This window comes from Vulpes vulpes, chromosome 7 (genome assembly GCF_048418805.1).
Source record: "Vulpes vulpes isolate BD-2025 chromosome 7, VulVul3, whole genome shotgun sequence".
In the NCBI taxonomy this organism is placed as follows: Eukaryota; Metazoa; Chordata; class Mammalia; order Carnivora; family Canidae; genus Vulpes; species Vulpes vulpes.
Genome location: NC_132786.1, coordinates 101,261,831 through 101,285,627, shown reverse-complemented (window position 1 = coordinate 101,285,627; position 23,797 = coordinate 101,261,831). Strand labels below are relative to the sequence as shown.

The window sequence follows — 23,797 nt, the reverse complement described above, 5'->3', positions numbered from 1 at the left end:
GCTTTTCCCCCTGGGACCTTTCGCAAGCTGCTCTGGAGGCCCTCCTGGGGCCCCAGGCCCACTTACTCAGGTTTCCCTGCCCACCAGGGCTTTGGGGCAACTTTTTAGGTTCTACTCCGTTCTTTAGAATTTGTCACCATTTAAGCAGGCTTTACGGAGGAGCTGCAGCACTGTGGTAGACGTTGGGGTGGGGGGTTGCTGTTAGAAGTTGGAGTCTTGGTTGTCTGTTTTAAAAGAAGGTCTTGCTGGAGGACTTCTAGCTCTTACAAAGATAGGTTTGTGGAAGCGTCAGAGTTGGGGAGAAACATTCGTTTTTGGTGTGGCTTCCTTTGGGCGAGCTTGAAGGGTATGCATTGGTGTAGGTCTTCAGCCTCTCCAGGTTGCGTTTCTCCTTTCTCGCCCATTTTCCTTCCAGTGTAGGGATGACTGTAGGTGATCTACCTCAGGAGGACATTCCGGGGATTAGCTGGATGTAAGACATGGATGTTAGAGTTCATGACCAGTGGAGTTTAGGAATTGCCCACAAGTGACACTTAACATGGGGCATGCCACCAGATTGTCTGCAAAGGAAGCAAGGAAATGTGTCCAAAAGACGTGATACCTAAGTAAACACAAGAACCAGAGTTACAGACTTTGCAAGAATCTGGGGAAAACTAGGTCAAATTGTGTTCCTATTATCCTTGACAGTTACTATTTCATGGCACAGAATACTGAAGACATGAGGGCAGCCAGGCAATCTGTGACGGGAATTGCTGAAGGTTTCTGTATAAATAGATCTGTGTGTTCATCCGCATAAAGGCTTGTGTTTCTTGCTGCCTGGGATGATGTTGTGTGCCTTGCCAATATACATATTTACTCTTCTTAATTATTCTGAATGTGGTTACTTCAAATAAAACATACTTTGATCCTAATACTGTATTACTTAGGGACATTCCAAACACATTTCATAAATGCGTGGCTGTTTTTTTTTTTTAATTGGGGAAAGATTGTTAAATTTTCCAGTGTTGGAAACCCATGCTTTTCAACTGTTTCCCCCTTCCTTTGGTGTTGGAACCACCTTTGTGGTTTTAGAACCTTCCCTAACAAATAGGAAGGAGTTTGGGGGGGAAAAAAGAAAAGAAAAGAAAAGGAAAGAAAGAAAGAAAAGAAAGAAAGAAAGAAAGAAAGAGAAAGAAAGAAGAAAGAAAGAAAGAAAGAAAGAAAGAAAGAAAGAAAGAAAGAAGAAAATGAAAGAAAGAAAGAAAGAAAGAAAAAACAGGTGAAATATGTACCTGTATTAGTCCGTTCGGGCTGCTGTAACAAAATACCATAGACTGGGGGCTTAAACAATAGAAATTTATTTTCTCACAGTTCTGGAGGCTTGAGAGTCCAAGATCAAGGTGCCAGCAGCTTGGTTTCTGGTGAGAGCTCTCTTCCTGGCTTGTCTTCTCTTTGCACCCTCACATGGTCATTCCTCAGTGCTCATGGAGGGAAAGAGAGATCTCTTTTCCTTTTCTTATAAGCCCACTAATACCATCATGGAATTGATGACCACTCCACTCTCATGACCCAGTCTCCCTCCAAATATCTTCCAAAGGCTCCATCTCCAAATAGTACCACAGTAGGGGGTAGGGCTTCAACATACCGAGTTTTGAAGAAACACAGGCATTCAGTCCATAGCAGAAGGATTGTGTAGGAAAGAGAAAAACAGGTGAAATATGTATCAAACCAGCTGGTGACTTGTGAACATCCAGGGTCATCTGGTTAGTCCTTTAAATAGAGCAGTGATGCTCATGCAAACAAAGATCCTTCTGTGGCCTTATAGTTTTATATTTTATGGGCTGCAGCTCCAGATTATAGCTGAGTGATTGTAGGGACAAATAAAAACACATTTATTACCATCGGTTAAAAAAAAAAAAGGCAGCTCTAGGTATTACACAAGTTGGTAAGAAGGTTTGCAATTTCTGTATTGACCAAGATTTGATTTAGGAATACTTGTGGCACTTGTCCATGCTGCCTTGGGCTCTCACAAATCTGGACAATCTGACATCAACTGTAATCAAGTAAGTTCTTTGTAGGTTCTGTTGCCCAACCCAGGGGCATTGTCGGCTGTCTCTTACTGGGAAAAATTAAGCTGACATTTGGTTAATACTGCAGAACCCCTGTGTTCCTTGGTTCACTCACTTCTAATTGTATTGAACTCAAAATGCAAACTGATTAAGACTTTGGACCAAGTGGGGAATGACTACATTTTGCTTTGTGGGAGGACCCTAGCTGTCTCCTAACATAGTGGTAAGATAAGGCACAACTTGAATGCCCACCAAAACCCTTTAGTCCTTTTTTAAAAACTGTGTTACAGAGATTATGAGAAATAGTATGATAAACACCCATCCTTCAACAGTTACCCACATTTTGCCAGTCTTGTTTCATTATTTCTCTTCCCTACTTTTTTGTGGGGGCTGGTATTTTAAAGCAAAATCCTAAACATCCTGTCATTCTTCTTATAAAGATCTCAGTTTATATCCCTGATTCGGACTTTTTTCTTTAAAAGCAAAAACTGAAAGACTTCTATGTGTTTTTCATGCCTAAAAATATTAACAGTGATTTCTTTTTTTTTTTTTTTAAAGATTATATTTATTTATTCATGAGAGACACACAGAGAGAGAGAGAGGCAGAAACACAGGCAGAGGGAGAAGCAGGCTCCATGCAGGGAGCCCAATGCGGGACTTGATCCCAGGTCTCCAGGATCAGGCCCTGGGCTGAAGGCGGCGCTAAACCGCTGAGCCACCCAGGCTGCCCTTAACAGTGATTTCTTAATATGATTTCCATATTCATATGTTCTCAAAGATATCTTTTTACTTATGATTTGTTGGAATCAGAAACGAGGCTAGGTCCGCACATTGAATTTGGCTGTTAGTTTTTAAAATCTATTTTATTTTATAATGGTCTGCCTTCCATTCTTTTTTCATGCCATTGATTTGATGAAGAAAGAGAATACAGGTCATTTGTCTGGTGGAATGATTTATTTTCTGGGCCAGTTTCTCACTTGTGTCGTTTAGCTTGTTTCTCTATTCCCCATGTCTCTTATAATATCCAATTAGATGTAGAGGCCTGATTAGATTTAGGTTCAAAGGCAAGCATCCTTTGTAGGTGGTACTGTTAAAATATGTTATATCACAACCACAAGATACATATGTCTGCGTGTGTCTCTTTTTGAGATGTTAAGATTGATTAGTGCGTTCAGGTACAAGTCAACAACTTACCTTGCCACCTTTCACCTAATGAGTGTAACATCCATACATAAATGGTTGTACCCTAGATCCATTTCATTAGGCATTGCAAAATGGTGATGCTCAAAATCTATCATTTCTCTTGCATTTATTATTTGGCATTCTATCTGTAAAGAACTTACCCTCTTGAGCTATTTGGGTCTTCTGAAATCAGACTGTATACGAAAGACAAGGAAAGGCTTAATTTTTTTTCCTTTTGTCAATTTTCTGAGTAGTGATTTGGTACCCTAGCAATCTCCCATGATAATGAGTTTTTCTTCTTACGTATCATAAGAACTTGTGGATCTCAATTTGTTTCAATCCATTGCAGTCAATATTCTTTTTGACCCACAGTCTGTCCTTATCTGCTATATACTTCTTACAAGACCCCAGTAGTTTTTTGGATACCTTTCTTGCTTTCTGGCACAAGATATTCTAAGCTTATCTTGTTCATTTCTTGCTCTAGACCTGAAATCAGCCATTTTTCCCAAAAGCACTAATTCTTTTTTTACTGAAAACTGTTCATTTCTCCCCAGCTTTGCCTCTCCGTGGTTGCATTATTTTTTACCTTGGTCATATGCCTTCCACCTTAAGTTTTTTGTTTCATCTTAAATTTTTCTCATCAGGCTGCTTCTAAGACTGTCATTTTCTCCCTCTAATAAAATAGCTGGTAACTTACCATTCTGTCTTTCTATATATACTGTCAGATTGCTGGGCCTGACTTATTTTGGGCTTTGGCGGCTGTGATCTTTTCTGCAGTGTTCTACCACTTTCTTCATCTCTTCAAAATCTGTTTCATTTACAGCAGACAGAATGATTCACCAATTGTGCCAAATTGACTGTTCACCAAACAGTGACAGTCCGCCTTTGGATTAGTCTTCTCTTCCCTGATTTCTTCTCATTCAGGCAGGGTCCCTGTGGCATGGCAGGTGCTCTTCAAACTTGAGAAATTGGAAGAACAGCTAATACCTCTCTGCATGAGGTTCTCTCTTTTTCATTTGTAGTCTCCACCCAGATGATTCCCTCTCAAAAAAGAACAAGTAGCCCATTTCCTTTGTCTAAGCCCGAGTGTTTTTTATTATTATTATTTTTTTTAGCCTGAGTGTTTTAGGTGTGACTGAACACCTTCTGCTGGAATAAGACCTTATTGATTGAGAAACACATACTGCTTCAAGTTGTACCAGTATGCCCGATTTGTAGTCATTTTATACACATATCTTACAGGCAAAGCTATAATTTTAATTTGCTCTTTGTATTTAAATTAAAATCAGTGGCTAACACTTTATAGCACTTAATTATATGCCATGCATGTTCTGATACAAACTTCATTTAGCCCTCACAACAAGCCTGTGAATTAGATGCTATTATTTGCATTCTACAGATGAGGAAACTGGAACGCCGATGTAACTTGCCCAAGATCACAGAGGCAGAGGGAGGTTTGAATCTAGCCAGTCTGGTTCCATAATCCATGCGCTTAATTGACTCTCTGGTTTTTCTCTAATGCACTGAGGACAAAGGGTCTATTTTAGTCTAAACTAATTAGCCTTATAGTACCTGAGAGTCCTATATTACCTTACCACTCTGAGAGTGGCCAGTAAATGCTATTGATAATGCCAGACACTAATCTTTCTTTCATTTGAGTACTCTGAAGCTTGTGATAGACCTACTGGGTATGGGAGCAGGGAGAGAGGGGAAATATTGTGGTTAAAGGTGAATGATAACTAATATTGGCTAAAAGTAAAAGTAGCATTCAGTTTGTCATAAGCAAAAATCACCCAGGCCCACCTTGATCAAGGCCAACACAGAAAGTTTGTGAATTCACCTGCTTACATTTTCTTATCTGCTTTTGGTAGCCTGTCAGAGATCAGGGCCGTTAAGGGAGGCGTGCGTCTTCAAGGGATGGTGAGTCGGGTCAAATATGAGTGACGTGATGATCTTATTTGAGAAACATTGACTTTGTATGAGCTCAAACCTTGATATTATAAACTTATGTTGACCATGGCTACAAATAAAGTAAAACTCCACAAATGCTACTTCTAAAAATATTTATTTGAGAAGAAAGAGAAGAAACTACAGATTCATTTATTCTACTTTAATTTCTTGTAAATTCTAGTAAAGGACCTCAGTGGCAAGTTAATGCTATATTTTCTTTCTTTCTCTTTCCTCTGATCCCTGGCATAGGCTTTGGTTGCATAATTAGATCCAAAGAAAAGAGCATGTTCTATGGCTTCAGGAACTGGGTTTCGATTGCAGTACTGTGATTCTGTATCCTTGCATGAGTTATTCTTGGAGCTCTCCAAGCCTCCATTCTTCCTCTAAAATGACATACATCATGGGTCAGGTTTTTCTGAGAATAGAGACAATGTATGGAAAGTTTGGGGTACTTTTGGAGCTTAATATTTCCTTCCCCAGCCAGATGCTTGTTCATTCTGGGCAAATTGAATTTATATACACATTTATAGGAATCTAGTAATAAAAAAATTTTGCTTTCATATGCAAAGTCAGATTCCATGTTTTAAAAAACCTGATATGCTAACATATAGTGAATATCTTAGATGTTATCTAAATACTGGTACCATAACAAAATATTCTCAGTTTCACATTTGCACTGTGTCTTAAATTGACTTGGCAGTAATTGGTAACTTGTAGAGCTGAAAATAGATGGAAAGGTGGGGAGATAAGTCACTGGTGATGACTTTGAATACTTGTGATTTTTTTGCCTCAATGTTGCATAACAACGTTTGTTCGGAATACTGATAATCCCAGTAATGCTATGTGATCTGGAAGTAGTTCATAAGAGAAAATTTCACACGAAGGCAAAATAGTTAAAATCAATGACTTAATTTTTTTTGTCAGTTATTTATTATGATAAATAATTCATAAATGGATGTGGAAAAGGATGGTCTGTAGACACCACAGCGGATACTGGCACAGATTAGAATGTCATTAATTTAAGCCCTAAGGGCAGGAGGTATTTTTGCCTATGAGGAAATAGTCGAGAGAGATTAAATGACTTTCCCATGGTCACCCAGCAAGAAAGTAGCAGAGGCAGAATGGAGCCCAGGACTGTCTGATTCCAAAATCTGTGGCCTTTGCTCAGTACCATGGTGTCTAAGACTGTGACATAATTATAGCCTGTGGTATATTGAAACAGTAGATGCACAAGACATTTCAAGTCTGTGTAAAACATAGCTCATCCTCTTTCTGATGTCTCCAGTAATGGCTTCCAGGATTGGTCTTTAATTACTCACAGGGTTGACAATGGCTTGAGCAGCAACTGTCCCTCATCTTTCAGCAATACCAGCCATTGTACCAGAAAGAAGGTTTGGCCTGAGTCATCAGGAAGCCATTGTTTCCCCAGGAGGTTTGGAAGCTGACTAGCTCCTTAGTACAAATGCTCTTGGAAATTTATAAAGCAAGCAGGTTCCTTTACTGGCCAGTCTAGAAGATGCAGAAGGAAAGGAGGAGTTTCTTGTAATCCAAGCTTTGGGTTCCTGATGGCAACTTGTTTGCTGTTTAAGAAACTGCAGGAAGCTAGAAGTATGCATACCTATCAAAGTAACTTGAATCCTATTACAATTGAATGAAATAATTGAGAATATACAAGTATATTAATAAAATTAAACTTTGATATATTTACCTTTTAATGTGGTAATGTACTACCTGAGGCAAATGGCTGTTAACTTTTTTTTTTTTAATCCTGGGCTTTTTAAGAATCAAAGGATAGCACCCCAGAAAAATGCATGTGTAGATATTTTTGCATCTCATTTCAGAGGGCTTTTGGATATCCTGAGGCCTAGTCACCACAGACCCTCTAATTTAAAAGTCCTTCCCTACTCTGTCTTCTAGAGAGTACCACCATGGTTCTATAATTATTTTACTTTTTATCTTTACTTCTAAACATTTAGCATAGTATTAAACAATCATTCAGTTGTCAGTAAATATTTCCTTGAATTTATGTATTGTACCAGTATGTTGAATTAGAAATTATTTGCCTCTGAATGTAGTAAATGTTTCAGTGGACCCTGGTAGTGGTGCTGATAACTATTATTGTTTAACAAATCCTTACATCACACTTGTGGTATTGGGGCTGTTTGGAGCACTCGTAACGATGACGTGTGGCAGTTATCCTCATTGTCTTCTTTTTTCTCAGAGAGGGGTCTAGAGAGATACAGGGGTACAGATTTTGGTACTTCCTGAAATGAGGTACAGAGAGGGTAAGGAAGATGCCTGAGGTCACCCAGTAAGTAGAGGAGCCAAGAATCCCATCCGGGAAAACAGGCTTCATATTATGAGGTTTACCTATTCTGCTGTATCCTCTCTCTAAATAAAATAAATCATGTATTTCTTTAATTACAGTCTCTTTCATTTAATGCTTTTGAAATAGGGATGTGTATTAAAATTCATGTGGGGCAGCCCCGGTGGCTTAGCGGTTTAGCGGGGCCTGAAGCCCAGGATGTGATCCTGGAGACCTTGGATCGAGTCCCACGTCGGGCTCCCAGAGTGGAGCCTGCTTCTCCCTCTGCCTGTGTCTCTGCCCGCCCCTCTCTATCTCTATGTCCATCATGAATAAATAAATACAAATCTTTAAAAAAAATTCATGTGAGCATTTAATGGGATATATTTTCCCCCCTGTAAAGCTATTATTAAATTGGTGGTATGTCTTAAAATTTTGGTATCTTAGAATAAAGGAACTATAGTAAGTCATGTTTTAGTTTTTAAATGTAGTTGCATAGTTTATTTGTAGAAATATCAAAATAAATCATAGCTTTAAAGCGGTGCATATAAACACAACCATGTCTATTTGTGAAGTGTGAAAAATGTGGGTTAAGATTATATTAACAATTTATATGAACACTGATAATACTTAGGTAATAATTGAAATGTCAGAGGAGGGGCATCTGGGTGGCTCAGTTGGTTAAGCATCTGCCTTCAGCTCAGGTCATGATCTCAGGGTCCTGGGATCTAGCCTCATACTGGGTTCCCTGCTCCATGGGGAGTCTGCTTCTGCTTCTCCCTCTGCCCCTCCCCCTGCTCCTTTGCTCTCTCTCTCTCTATCAAAATAAATAAATAAAATCTTTTAAAAAATGTCAGAAGAGAATAGATTTAAAATTTTCCTGCAAAAAGCATGAATAGCCTCAGAGTAATGTTGAAGATTGAAGAAACTGAAAAGGTATATATATATTTTTATAGTTCTATGTTTTATCTATAATATAAACATAAATTTGTATTATATGCGATTGTACATAATTTATTTTTAAAACTTAATTTACATTTTAAATTATGTTTCTATTTAAGAGTAATTTATATTCATTGTATATAATGTTTATATTATATAACTATAATTTATTATTATATAATTTGTTATATAATATTGGTTCCTTCACTTTTTTAAAGTAAAATTTAAAAGTTAAACTTCTTATATAAATTTATTTTTTTTAAAGTAAGAACTATGAATATACTGAAATGATAATAGATTTAGACTTGCTTTGAGTCACCACTTTGTGTGGTGAGTTGGCAGATCTTACCTTCTGTGACTCAGTGAAACTTAAAATTTTGTCTGGTTTGTTCATGAGGCATTGGCTTCTCCCTTATAAAATGTTTTTCATTTTGTACTTTTTGTGTTTTCCTGGAAAAAACTCCTACTGAAGTTAAAGAGTTTTGAAAATCAGGGCTTCTCCAGTCTAGGAGACAACCCCAGTCCAGGGGTTGTCTTCCCAAATTTTTTTCCTAACTGGTCTAGCAACTTAAACTCCAGCCCCATTGGTGGTTTTGTTGTTCAGTTGAATTTGACCTTGTCAAATCATTTACCTGCAGCTGTTCTGAAGTATATATGCAAATACTCATGATTACCCAACACTTACACCTTTGGTGCTGACTGTAAATTTGTTTTACTCTCTCCTGTTACTATTGCGGGAAGTGAACAGCTTATCACTTCTGTTTGGTCTAACACTCTAAATGTTGACTATAATGAACAAACACTACAAATGGTTCGCTCTGTCATTTTGTGCCGTGAATTTATATATAGGTATGAAATCTTCTTTTGTTGAAAAAAAAGTAGGGAAGATGTATGATAATACCTTTCAGAAACTAGGGCAAGTATTATGCCTATTTCCATCTATTAAAATAGAATATGATTGTGACATAGTAAACATTTTTCTATATGTTTGTCACTTAACAACTGTGTGACCTAGAATAAGTTCAATAACCTTTCTGAGTTTCTGCCCCTACAGTGGAATACCATTGCTGGAATACAGTGGAATACCATGAGAATCCATGGTATATGGATAGGGGACCAGTTTTCATTTCTTGCTCCTTGCCTGACCAAGGTCAGAAAAGTGGTCTTTCTCCAGTGAGATGCCAACTGAACCCCAGAACACTTTGGGACATATCTTAGGCAAGAGGAAAGATGGATCATTAATATTCACCATATCTCTTGAGTCGGGGAGGAGGAAGATAATACATTAGTAGAAAGAGCATTTTGAAGGTGCAGGAAAAATCTGATTAAATCAAGAATCTGTCATATGAAAAGAGTAAAAAGAACATATCTATAAATCTGTTTCTGGAAGATTAAATTATTTGGCCATAAACAGAATTCTCTGAGAGGTGTCATAAGAGAACTTATGACAGCCAACCCTTTGTGTCCAGGGAGATCTTACCATGTAGTTTTATCTTCTTTCAGATAAGAGGTTTGTTGCTATTTCTTGTCATCACTGAAAGATGTTTCTTCCCCTCAAATTAGCATCAATATTTGTTTTCCTCTACTATTTTAAATTTATCACAAATCTTCAAACAGCACCCATCGAAGCATTCAAATTTCCTATTCTTCTTGGCACATAACTCCTTGAAAAAAAAAAAAGCAGTCTGGTCATATTTTAATCTACCTTGAATACCTCATGAATTTTGATCTTAAACAGCAAATTCAGTTCATTAGTAGTTGGCTGTTCACTTTGCTGTCTTTTATATAATGATTTACATTTACAAAGTGCTTTCATATACCTTATTTTACTGTTTTCATAACTCCAGAATAAAGTTTTCCTTTCTTATATGGATTCAAAGGCAAGTCACTGAGTTTTACATGCCACAACCTCAGCATCTGTCTAGCAAAGATGGAGTGGTGAGACTAAGTAAATTAATTTGTGAAGGCTGTTAAGACAGAGATAGTTAGGCAGAGAAAACCTAGTGTGAGCTGCCACTGTTGTCATTGCTATTGTCATCATCACCATCATTGTCTGAAATGACATCTGAGGGAGTCCAAGGTCAGTCCCTTTGAAAAACTGAAAAAAGTCTTACTGGTTGTATTGATAGCAATTAAGTGAGAAAACTGAGGCTCAAACATTATTGTCTTACTGAAGATGGTAGTGAGGAAGTTAAGAGTGAGGTTCTCTATAACCTAGACTCCTGATTACTCAAGATTATCTGTGGACTCCCTAAAGTCCCTATCTTTACCTCCCTAAAGCTAAAAGAAGACCTCTCAAAGTTTAGCATACTTGAGGATTCCTGGAGGGCTTTTGAAAACACAGATCCTAGGGGCCCCTCACCTAGAGACTTTGAACCAAAGTCCCTAGCATGGATAGGGCCCAGGAATCTGCATTTCCATTAAGTCCCAGGTGATGCTGCTGGTCCATGGGCCACTTAGTAGCACTGGTATAAAGGGTTGCACAAGTTTAGTGGTCATCATAATCAGAAAATTGCTGAGGTCAGGAATCTACCTGGTTTTCTATTTGCCACTTCCATGATGGAAAGCCAAATCAAGATGGAGGCCCATGACTATGAGAATTTTATTCAATTAATAATATTGGAAACTGCCTCTTATTGGTTTCTGTGGAGAGACTGGTAGTTAAAAAGAAGTGATAAACATTTGAAACAGAAAGAGTTTATGGCACCTGTGCTGATCATTCTGTTTGTTCATCCCATGTACTTTCTACCATTTTGTTCTGGTCTGTACCTTGGAGGCTGCCTCTGGGTGTTCATCACTGGGGACTGTGGTTGGGTTCAGTCAATGGAAAGCCAGGAGAGAGAAATCCACAGTATCTGCCCCTTATGCTACCTCTCCTCTTCAGTGGAGATGGCAGTGACCATCTCTAACTGGTTACCACTGGGCAGTCACTCCTCAATCGTTTGAGTGCTTTCCAGCTTCCAGTGAAGCTGTGTCTTTTCCTAGTCCTCTCCCACTTGTGGCTTTCAAAGGCTTGTCATTACTACCTCCTGTGTGCCACAACATCTCCTATTGGGTCTCTGAACCTTGCCTGTACACCTTTTTTTTAAGATTTATTTATTTATTTGAATGAGAGAGCAAGCAGGGAGAGGGAGAAGGAAAGAAACAAACTCCCCAATGAGCAGGGAGCCAGATGTGGGGCCTGATCTCATGATCTGGAGATCATGACCTAAGCTGAAATCAAGAGTTGGCTGCTTCATCAACTGAGCCAGCCAGGTGCCCCCTGCCTGCACATCTTTGATGGGCTCTTTTCTGAGAGGATCCTTGACTGATGTATGAACCCAATAGTGTTGGGAAGAGTGACAGTAGAAGATACAGCATTGGTGAGAAAAATTTAATGAGTGGAGTGGAATTGGCAATGATTGAGGCAAGGAATCGAGCCTAGCCCCTGAGGTTTAGGTAGAAGAAGAGGGTGAGGAATTCAGGGAAGGGGTTTGGCCTCTCAGGTGATGTTGGGCTTAACAAAAAGTCCTGAGAGGCCCCTGGTAAGATGCTAGAACTTGTGCTAGAATGTGACTGAGTGCCATTCTTGCCTCATTCCGGTGCATGAACTTGGATGGCTAGGGTTCACAATCAGAGAAGCTTTTGCTTTTTTTTTTTTTTTTTTTTTAAGATTTTTGTATTTGTTTGAGAGAAAGGAAGAGAGAATGTGTAGTGGGGGGAAGAGGGGGTTGCAAAGGGAGAAGGAGAAGTAGAATCTCAGCTGAGCAGGGAGCCCAATGTGGGGCTTGATCCTAGGACCCCAGGATCATGACCTGAGCCAAGGGCAGATGCTTAATTGACTAAGCCACCCAGGCACCCCTCGAGAAGCTTTTATATGAGGAATTTGCATCCTTTTTCTATGATTGCCTTAGTTTTGTTATTTGGTTGTTGTGTGTCCCCCCCACCCCCCGCCACCTTTTTCCCAGACACCCTTAGTACTGCTAGTCTATACATAGGAGTTAGAAGACCTTTATGTGGTACTTTGATCTAGGTTAATTTTGTTGCAGTATATTGAACATGTTCTGAAATGCCTGGGAACACTGCATTCACAAAGTAACAAACAGTTGAATAGAATAATTACACCTTCAGTTCCTTTGCCCGTGGGTTCCAGTGGTGGGCGTGTCAATAAGATAAAAACCATTTTTCATAGTTTTGGTGCTCAGCCAACTCATCTTCTACAGTAACCTCACCATGAAGCAGGGCTACAACGCAAACTCATACCGATTCTGTGTATCAATTCTTTTATATTGAAACGTTATGCTCAGGTGAAACTATTTCACACCCCTTATAGATAGTTTTGGGGTAGTACAGGTTGAATGCTGTTAACATGTAAACACTCTGTGTCAATCAATGAAACAAAGACAAAACAGACTCTGGATTTAAAATTTTCAATTTTTAAAATTTTTTAGGAAGAAAAAAATTTCTCTATGAGGGAAAACTAATTTCTAGAATTTTTCCCCCTCTTTCTGGGTTTTCATATGTTGGAAAACACGAGTGTGTGACAGAATCAAGGCTATGACCTCATATAATTGAGGCAAATCATGATGAATCATTTCATGTTACCCACTGTAGCGCAGATTTCACGCATATGAGCCCCTTGTGTTTCCTCCGTTTTCCCTCCTTTCTGGTCATTCATCCACTGAGGCTTGGTGCTGGGCATAGAGAAGAGGAGCCCTAGATGAGGGCTGCCCAGAAGTGGTAGTGCGTAAGCATTACCTGTTCACCTGGTAGTGGAAACTGATCAGAGGGAGGAGGAGAGGTTGGGGTGCAGATGACTCTGGTGAGGGAGTCCAGATTCTGTTCAGCAAGCAGAGAGGAGCTCGGAATGGAGGAGTGGGCTGGCTGCGCCCCTGTCCAGCAGGCTTTCTAGTGCCCAATGCTTGTTCCCCCTCTAGTCTAGAGCATAAGTCCTCCCAATCTCTCTCACTAGGGAAGGAGCTTTTCCTTTTCTCAGTATCTCCGTGTCTGGGTTGGTCCCCAAGAAATCTCTGGTTAGCCTTTCTCCTGGTTTTTTGAAGACTCATCTCCTTACTCACTTCCTTTAGAATGAGCTATCTGTCTTCCTTTGGGTCTGATTTCCTTTGGCCATGTCATCCCTGTTTTCTTCTCCTCCTCTCCTCCCAACCTTTATTCCTTTAAGGCTTTGCAGGTGGGCTGTCTGCCCAGAACGTCTTCTGTGAACCAGCTCATCCTATTGTTTGCTTTCCTTGCTTCACTGAACAGCCCTCCTATTTCTTCATCCTTTTTTGGTTACCTGGCCCCCGCTGAGGGCTGTTTCATATGGAAAAGGATTCCAGATGCTCTTCGTAGGAATTAGGGTGACTCAGCCCATTTTTGTATGTTAAAGAGAATTGTGGTAAGACCCTCAGGAGAAGTCCTCATCCAACCTCCCTTGAAATTTTTTTGATGATAGCTAGCAGTTATATCATTCTCTTCTCCTTCTACCCTCCTCCTCCCGGCCCCCCCACCCCAAAAGAAGAGGAACTTTTGCAAGGGTAACCATTATCTGACTGGTGTGCATTATGGGATGGGGAATTTATAATTGTATTGATTGCTGATTAGCATTACATTTTCTAAACTACATCCTTTAAATAGGGACTTCTGTTTTGGTCAAAGGATATATATGAAAAGGTATTGCTCTTATAAGTAAGATTGTGAAATTCAAAATCAGTTTCATTTCTTAATCAGGTCATAAATGTAGACACTTCTATGTAAGCAGTTAGCTTTGGGAGTACAAGGCTAAACAGAAGACAGAATATAGTGGATTAATGATTTTGTTCATTGTTCTCTCACAGCAGGCAGCCTCTTGTAACGTAGCACCTGCCCTTCCCATTCCAGACTACCACCCAGCGCAGTCATCCCCACTTTGGCATTTCTTGGTATCTTTCCTCTAAAAATCTGTATTATACAGAACTCTCTGATTTGTCAGTCAGGATAGTCTAGGTTTTGCTGCAGTAACAAAAACCCACCAAAATCTGTGTGGCTTACCACAACCAAGTTTATTTTTTATTTACAAAAAGACCCTTTTGTGTCTGGGTGCTCTCCAGGGTCACTGTCCTGTGTGTAGTGGGCCCGCTTCCATCTTATGGCCTTTCCATATCATCACCCTCCACAGTGACTACAAGTGGAGAAAGAATGGGGAATTTCACACAGGCATTTCAGTGCTTCTGCCCAAAGTGACTTTTGCTCCTATCTCATTGGCCAGAGCAAGTCCTATTACCTCACTAATTTCAAAGCACTGGAGAAGGATCCTCTTCCTAGGAGCTTTGAGGAAGAAGAGAAGAAACAATATTAGTAACATCCACTTTAAGCGTCAGAAGCTCAGAATACAGAAATGAATGAAGCCATGATCCCAGTCTTAAGCCCAGCAAGGAAGATAAACATGTTACCAGTATTATAATCTAGTTTTACAAAACTATACAAATCACAATATACATGGCATGATAACTGCTATGATAGAACCAGAAGTATGATGGGGGCACAGAGGGAGAGGGTCCACCTCCCTGAGTCTGGGGATGAGAGGAAAGCTTCAGAGTAGAGGCGATAGGCTAGAGTTTGTCGTTTGCCAGCTTTAGCTCTACATTACCTTGGTACAGGTGGTATTTGATTTTATTTTATGTGCTCTATAACATCTACACTAATAATTTGGGATACAGCTCTAGGAAAGAAGCTTTCTCTAAGACTCAAAAAAGAAATGAAAGCCATCAGCAATAGAACAGATCTGTTCATAGGAAATGCAACACAAAGGTATCTTTTTAATGAAGACTTACAAAAACTACTTTTAGTGAGCAATTATGCTACTGACAGTTCTTTGATCTCAAAAATTAAATTCGCTGTTACAGTATGAGAGGGATAAAGGCAAGTGTAAAATAACAATTGAGGTTAGTTATTAGGCAACAAAGGTTGCATATACAGTACTTTGATTTGCCCAGAGATTCTGTCATATTTTACTTTAGGTATAAATGTGGCTGGTGTGGTAACAGTGCAAAGAATTTGCTTTACAGACAAAAGAAGAGTCTTGTCCTCAGATCTAATTAAGCCATATTCTTATCCTCCTTCGCTGCTTTGGTCCCGCTGGCCTTCTTGCCAGTCCTCAATCACGCTGGGCGTGCCCCCATCTAAAGGCCTTCGCAGGTCTGAACCTGTTTTTCTTCAGATAACCATTCACTTGCTTCAAGTCTTTGCTCAAAGACCATTCTCTTGATGCAGCCCCTTGGCCACCCTATTTAGGATTCTAACAACTATCTCCTTCCCGTATCCTATTCCTATTACACCTTCTAACATAAATAATTGATAATTTGCTTATTTGTTTGATCTATGATTAGTCTTTTTCCACTAAGCTACCCAAGGGCAAAGATTCTTGTCTGTTTCATACAGACAGTAATACAGATTGTATTTTCAATCAGACCACTGCCTAGAGCATAATAGTTTCTCAGTAATACTTGTTGAACACATGGTGGGAGAAGGGGAATTCCATTAGTGTTTCTCTAAACTATACACAAAGCTGTATGTTTACATGTGTTTCCTCCTATAAACCATGACTGCTTTTTAATTCAGTATTATAATGTGCCAGCTACCATTCCCTAGGGGAGCAAGAGTAAAGATCATTTAAGGAGCTCATAGTCTGATGGAGAAACTTGTTTGATTCTGCCTGTGATATTTAATTAAATGTGGCAAGTATTGGAGTGCCTAATGTATGTAGACATTGAATAGGATTCCTAAATTCTAGAAGCTTACTGTTTTAAAGTATGACATGCCAGGACTTAAGATTTGTCTCTTTGAGTTGTTAGCTTTCATAAAATACCTCTTCCATGATGTTTCTTGGTTCAGCCCAGCTCTCAGATTTTTACTCTGTCATGAGACATATGAAGTGCGGTGGTGGTACTCACATGCTTGACTATTCCAGGGATGTGTTGAATTCTTGGTCAACAACTGGTGGATTATTTTTCTCATAAGAATTCCACCAAGCTATATGTGAAGTTGTTCTTCACCTCTGGTTCGCCCACTCAGGAAAGTATACTGGGAAATGATGTTTTAGAAAACCAATCTGTTTTGATTAAAAAATTATTCATAAACCTCAGTACTTCTCTTACTACTAATAAAGTTCTTTGGCATATAGCAGTTAAGGAAATGGTGTCATGATGGCTCATTTAGGAATAATTGGTTTAGATAATAGATACTATGAAGAGAAAGAAGATTGAGACTGATTAGTAAGATTTGAGGAAACTACTGGGTAGAGGTAGGATTTGAGGACTAACTAGTTGGTAAGAATAATAGGTCGGGAAGACAGCAGAACAGGTCAGGGCAGAAGGGAGCATGGCATGTGATAGGGACACTGAGAGATGGGCCTGGCTAGAGCCAAGTTCAAGGTTAAAGGGTTAGATTTGTAAATTGAGGGAAGGTGATAGGTGATCTTGAGTTTGTCTTTGTATTAGCCTTATCAGCGATGGAAAATGCCCATGGAAAACCTGTATACTATAGAGGTTACCAGACTTTGTATTTAATGCCCTAGTAATTTTTTTAAATGAGAAGAACTATGAGCATAGCATAAAGAATAGAGAAATTGAAAAATCACTGTGTTGCATACTTGAGACTAATGTGTCAACTATACTCAAAATTAAAAATAAATAAGTTAAAAGTCACAAGGATTTCCCTCTAAAAAAATAAAGTAAAAAGTGAGGACTAACTTGTGACTTCACACTTTCATTTTGCCAAGTAAGGGTGCAAAAAAATTCAATAGGTCTTACATTTCATAAGAGAAAGACATTTTAACCCCAAAGCAAAAAATTACACAACCCCCTACTAAGGACTGCTCTTCATAATTAAATAAATACAGCTTTATAGAAGACTAACTATACATTGTCCTTATTCTTTTTGTGCCTCATGTAGACATTTGGAACTACTTCATGAGATACACGTGTGGGTTTTGGGAACAGAATTAAGTTGAGACTATGGAGACATGATCTAACAGATGTAGGGTGGCAGTCACCATCAGTTGACAAAAGCATTTCTTTAGAAAGATCATTGTAGGTGGGTGGTGTGCAGAATGGAGGAAGGAGAGGTTGAAGGCAGGGAAATCACTTAGGGGGTTATAGTCCATGCGAGGGTCTGACATGGAGGGCTTGGGACTGAGAAGTCTTGAGAGTTTGGGGAGGACAAGTTGCTGGGATTTGGTGATCTCCATTCTGTTTCCACGGGCAGCTAAAAAATCAGCAAGAATGCAAAATAAATTTCTCGTTTTGAAGGGAATATAACTCTGTCCAAAATATGACCAAAATTTATCTGTGTTCTATACAGAAGGTCTTGAAGATTCCCACAACTGTTAGTTAAGGAATTAGGAGGAGCAAGTGAGCATGCTGGTGTGTTTGTATGAAAAATTGTCTCCGTGCATGTTAAGTCCTTCCTTATGTGAAGGAAAAAGAAAAGGGATGCTTTTTAAACAACCACGGGTGGTATTTGTCTTTAGGACATTTTTTGAAGTTTCAGCTTTTGGGTTCAGGGAAGGAGAACTAAATTTTGGCAGTCTGCTCACATTCTGATGGTCCTGTCAGAGTTGGTGCTGCCTTATGGCCTCCCCTCTGGGGAGATGGAAAGGGTGCCATCCCACCCCGTCCCTCCCTCCCAGCACCCTGTCCTTAGGCTGCATCTGCTCAGTGCCAGCACTCCACCTTCAAAGCCAGATTCGCTTTGTGCCAGCTGCCCTCACACCCAACCTTGGGTTAGGGAGGGGAAGATAAGGTAGAAAATGATAGCATACGTGGGAAGAGAGGCAGCTGACTGCATATATAGGGGAGTGTTTATTTCATTTAATCTCTCCTGACTTTTTTCAGTTCTTAAGTTTCTGTGTATGAATTCCAGGGTATTGTGGTCTGAGGATACTTGTAGATGCTCTTCACAGTAGGCGCAGGTAGAAAATTGTGAAGTTCTGTAGCTGTTCACATGCAATCCACCTCCTTCTGCTTGAAATTGATGATAACAAGCACCACCGTTGCTTCCTTTCATAAATTTCACCATGGCTGTTGTTTCCCACCCTGTAAGATGAGAATTTGGCTCATTTACATGATAAATATGCACCCCTTCCATGTTCCTCAGGTAATTGACTTGTTATTTGGGCCAGAGTACAGTGGAGGCTTTTGTGTTCACATAAGCTTGTCTCTATAATTGGATTTGGGACTGAGTCAGTCAAGGGTCTTGATTGCAAACAAGAGAAACCAACTCTGAAATTACTAGAAGGATGTTGGAGTGCAGGTCAGCCTGCAGAATTATTGGAAAACTGGATAGGTAGGTTTCAAAAGGGGCAGGAACCCAGGACACTTACAGTGAAGAAGCCATGGAATGTAGGGATGAAAAGCCTGGAAACCCACCAGCCTGGGTTTCTCTGCGACTCACCAACTGAAGGACCACGGGCAAGTGACATAATCATTCTGTGCCCCCAAGGACAGCTATGAGTAATAAATGTGTTAATGTTTGTAAAAAGTACTTAAAACAGTGACTGATAAATAAGTATATATTAATGTCTGATAAGTATTTCTAATTGAATTTGTGGGTGTATATATATAGGCATTTATTTAACTGTTAAACCTAATGCTAGATTGCTCTCTAGGCTACAGACTTTCTTTCCATGCCCACAACCTGTTTTTTGCTCAAAGTAGCTTTTCCCTTATCACAAATTGCCAGCCTTTGTGCAAGGGCTTTGCTTCATTCAGTTCTTTGTGGTTCCCACAGAAACATCAATTCTGGAACTTTATTCACAACAGAAGACATAAAGATCGTAGTCTGTACATTTGAGACTTCAGTTTTACTTTACTACTCTTAAGGATAGTATAGTAAATTTTTTCTGCCACTTTGTCTTTTCTTTTTTGATGCTATGTTTTCCTGATCATTATTAATATCTGCTTTAGTCTTTCTTCTTGTTCTGTTAAATGAAGAACAGCTGAAATGGAAACTCTTGTAGAAAATAAACCATCCTACCTCTATGAAGGTTTTTATAGCCTTCCCTTTTAAAAATGTAGCATTAATATTTAAACATATTAGTATTTAATAATTAACATTGCTATTAATATTTAATTATTAATAATACTAATACTTTAAAAAATAACAAGAGTTCTGCAATACATAATTGTTTTCCCTTTTCAATTTGGTTCAAAGAAAATTACATTATACATTCTTTTGTTGAATTAGCCTTTCCCTTAAGTAAGAAGTTAAGAGTGTTGGTTATTCTGGCAAACCAGAGTATGGTCTATTTATAGAGAAGCTTTACTTAAAAAAAAAAAATCAATGACTGAATATGTCTTGTGTGTTGAATATGCTGTTCTGGGTCCCAAGGTTAGTTGGTTAGTCTCTTTTTCTCTTTTCACATAAACACACATATAGTATCTAGGTGTATAGTCTGCGGTTCAGCCTGATTTTGAATATGTAAATATGTAAGTACTTAAATATTTGAATAGTTTGAAGATTCAAGTAGCTAAAATAAAGTGGAAGTTTTTCATTGGCAATTTAACATGAGAGTTGTAGAATCATAATGAAATGTTAACATTTCATATGAATGTATATAAAATAACAGGCTCAGAGTTTATCTTATTTGTTGGGGAGTAGAAGGGAGGGAATAAAGTATTTTGTTTCAGACCTGGGTCACCACATAAAATGTACTCCTTACTGTGGGTGGCAGTCAAAAAAGTTTGAAAGGCAGTGGTTTAAAAAAAAAACACAGCCTCTTGCAGTTGTGTCTCTAACTCACCTTTTTGTGAGTTGGTTGCTCCCTCAGGCCTGGAAGGGTGTGAGAAAGCCAGAGAGGAGGTGGTTCAAAATTTAATGCATCACCTGATGGTTAATAGGACTGTGATTGTGTTGAACTGTTTGTTGTCCAGCTTGAGATGGATTCAGTGAGAATTATGTGAAAGGAATTGCCTGCTATGAATCACAGCATTAATTTGTAATTGAAAAGCTTTCAAAATAAGTTTCCCCATGTGTGTCAAATATAGTCAGCAATAAGAAATGGGGATCACCTCTTGAAAACCTTTTGTTAGCTTTGAAATGTGGGTGAGAGTAGAGGGAGAAAGTGCTTTGCCAGGAAAGAGCAAAGTTCTATACTCTGCAGGTGGAACAGTTCTCATTTTTACCTTCATATTTAAGGCTTTATTTAAACAATGACCTTTGTGCTGTATTTAAATATATTCATAAGAAGAAAACATGGGCACACAATTGTGTTAATTAACTCCTGGAGCTTCATTTGCTTCTGATTACATTTCCAACATTGCCATTTAAAACATCACTGAAATTAAGGCCTAGGTTTGACAAGGGCCAAATCTCCACATGGCGTGGAGATGCAGGCAAGGTTAGAGTGGCCTAAGAAAGAGTCTTCAAGGGGCACCTGGGTGGCTCAGTTGGTTAAGTGTCTGCCTTCAGGTCAGGTCATGATCCTCTAGTCCTGGGATTGGGCCCTGTGGCTGGCTGGCTCCCTGCTCAGCGGGGATCCTCCTTTTCCCTCTCCCTCTGCAGCTGCCCCTGCTTGTGCTCTCTCTCCCTCCTCTATCAAATAAATAAATAAAATCTTAAAAAAAAAAAAGAAAGAAAGAGCCTTCAGTCTAGATGGTATGGCTTTTCTTATGTGGTTATGTACCCTCATTTTGCAGATTATTAGTTTTAGGTAAATTTGCAATTTCAGAATCTATCAAATATGGCTTAAAATTTTTAAATATTTAATTGTGGCAAAATACACGTAATAAAATTTATCATCTTAACTTTTTCAAGTATTAAGTAGTGTTAATTAAGCATCTTCACATTGTTATGCAACCAATCTCCAGAATCATATATGGGTTTAATGCCAGAAGGGAGAAAGTATGCTTTTTTTTAAAATCATAAATATGCTTTTACCCTACGATTTTAACAATATTTCAGTATTCTAAACAAGTGTCTTTTAATTCATGACTTTTGAGATATGTAATAAAAGGAAGGCCTTGGTTCTTTGTTCACTGCTGAATATACTCCTTTCTTGAAAGTTCTTGGTCAATTCAGTAGCTCTTATCACTATTTTTAAACAAGTCTTGTTCTTTTATTCTAAGGGACACAAATAATATCAAAGTCAAAATGGCATAGAGATACCAAGCTTTTGCAAGACTCATACCCTGAAGAGGGACATAGCTCTTAGAAAAAATGAAAAGGTTTCAATCTTGTGTTCTTTTGAAAAGATTTTGGTTTAGTTCAGTTTTATATTCCATCAATGAGGGTTGTTTTCTTTTAAAAAAAGATTTATTTTAGAGAAAGAGCATGGGGGGAAGGGCAGAGACAGAGGGAGAGAAAGTCTTAAACAGAGTCTGTGCAGAGCCAGAAGTGTGGCTCAATCCCACAACCCATGAGATCATGACCTGAGCCATGATTCACCTCCTGAACCTCCCAAGCACCCTAATAAGGAGTTTTAAAATAGTTTTCAACATAGCTTAGGAATGGCTTTAAAAATGACTATTTTAGTGATTTAATCTTACCTTCAGTAAAAGATCTATGTGGGAAAAGTACCTAAAAAGGCTCTTTAAAACCCATTTTCCTACCACTGGTCAAGAACTTCATCTCTGCATGCTGGCATCTGAGTACTGACACTAGCTTGTATGTAACTGGAGAGGTGTCGCTCAGGACTCAGAAAAGAGTGTGATGGATAAAGGAAGGCCACGAGGCTGGTACTAAAATTTAAATTCTTGGGCAGCCCTGGTGGCGCAGCAGTTTGGCGCCGCCTGCAGCCTGGGGTGTGATCCTGGAGACCTGGGATCGAGTCCCACATCGGGCTCCCTGCATGGAGCCTGCTTCTCCCTCTGTCTGTGTCTCTGCCTCTTTTTCTCTGTGTCTATGAATAAATAAATAAAATCTTTAAAAAAAATAAAATTTAAATTCTTGCTTACGGCACTGAACAACTCGTGTCCTATACATGGAGGATCATAGTGAAATAAAAATTAATACGCAGTTTCATATCTGAGAGTGAATACAGTACCTATTCTCTGGGACAGAAGAGAGAGTTTAGCTTTTACTAGAAACTACATTGGCCATGTGGCTTCATATATCACGTATTAAATGTAGTTATCATATCATAATCCATTGTGCATCTCACATTCTTCCCTTGGAAGCTGGTATCCAACCAGGCTGTGTACAGACAAATTCAAATGCTGGGAACTCAGATATTATTGATATATGACTTTGGGTATTTACTTCCTGACTTATTTTTCTTTAGATGTTGTTCTGAGTATTCAGAGGTTAATAGCAAGAGAAAGTGACTCTAAAAACTTGAGCAAATTGGCCACAAAACATCACTGTTTTGTGTCTGCCTTCAGCCTTTCTTCTTTCTTTCCTATTCTTGTCAATCGCTGCTGAGCGTTGTTTATCCTCACTAGTGCGTGTAGAGCCATGTTTGGTCATTCAAGTCAAGTCTCTGATATGTGTTCACATTTGGTCTTTAATTTGTGTCCTTCTATAGAACGTAGTAAATTGTATTGGAATTAAAGACTGAAGTTATTATAGTAGGACTGTTGTTATTATAGTAGGAACTTTGGGCAGAAGAAGTTTATACCCTTTACCCACCGGGCACACTTAGAAACGGAAGGGCTGCCCCATCTCATCTTGCTGTGTTGATGGAGATGATCCTGCTGTGGCCTCTCACTGTCCCCTGTCATGGAGGGCTCCATCTGTTGAGCCTCCACGTGCCTTCCCCATGCTCGTGTCGTTTTATGGCAGGCAGTGATGGTGGACTCTTTAAGCAGAAGGGGGAAATGACTAAAAACATCCTTCCTCGCAGAATCAACCCCATCCTGTCTTCTTGGCTCTTCACCTAGAGGTTTCTCACTCTCCTCGAACCCAGGAGTGTATTCCTATTAGAGCTAACTTAAGTTTGGATTTCTTTCTGACTGTAGTTATGTTCTTAATCATTTATAGTCACCATCTTCATCTGTGTAACCTGGTCTTCCCTTTATAGGGTTGAAGGTGGAAGATAACGGTGTAAGTGGATGTTTTATCTTTTACAGGCACCTTTTTTCCTGGTTATAAAAGTAATATATTTAATATAGAGAAATGGGAAGTTTGGAAAGTTAGAAACAAAATTCTACCGTGACTGTTACTAATAGTAATCTATAACATTACTATTGGATATACATTGGCATGTTCCTTTCTTTTCTTTTTTTTTTTTTTTTAAAGATTTTAAGTAATCTCTATACTTGACGTGGGGCTCAAACTCACAACCCTAAGATCAAAAGTCGCATGCTCCACCAGCCGAGCTAGCCAGGCACCCCTCTATTTGGTTTTTAAGTTTATTTGACCTTTATTGTTTATTCAGTTTTTCTTTCTTTTTTTTTTTTTAGTCTTCACTGAAATG

General features: G+C 39.0%; 1 protein-coding gene across 1 annotated transcript in view; it reads left to right on the top strand.

The window, feature by feature from the left end:
• Positions 1-23,797, top strand: part of RAPGEF5 (Rap guanine nucleotide exchange factor 5) — a 228,835-nt gene that overhangs the window by 985 nt on the left and 204,053 nt on the right. The gene's annotated exons all lie outside the window — the stretch shown is intronic.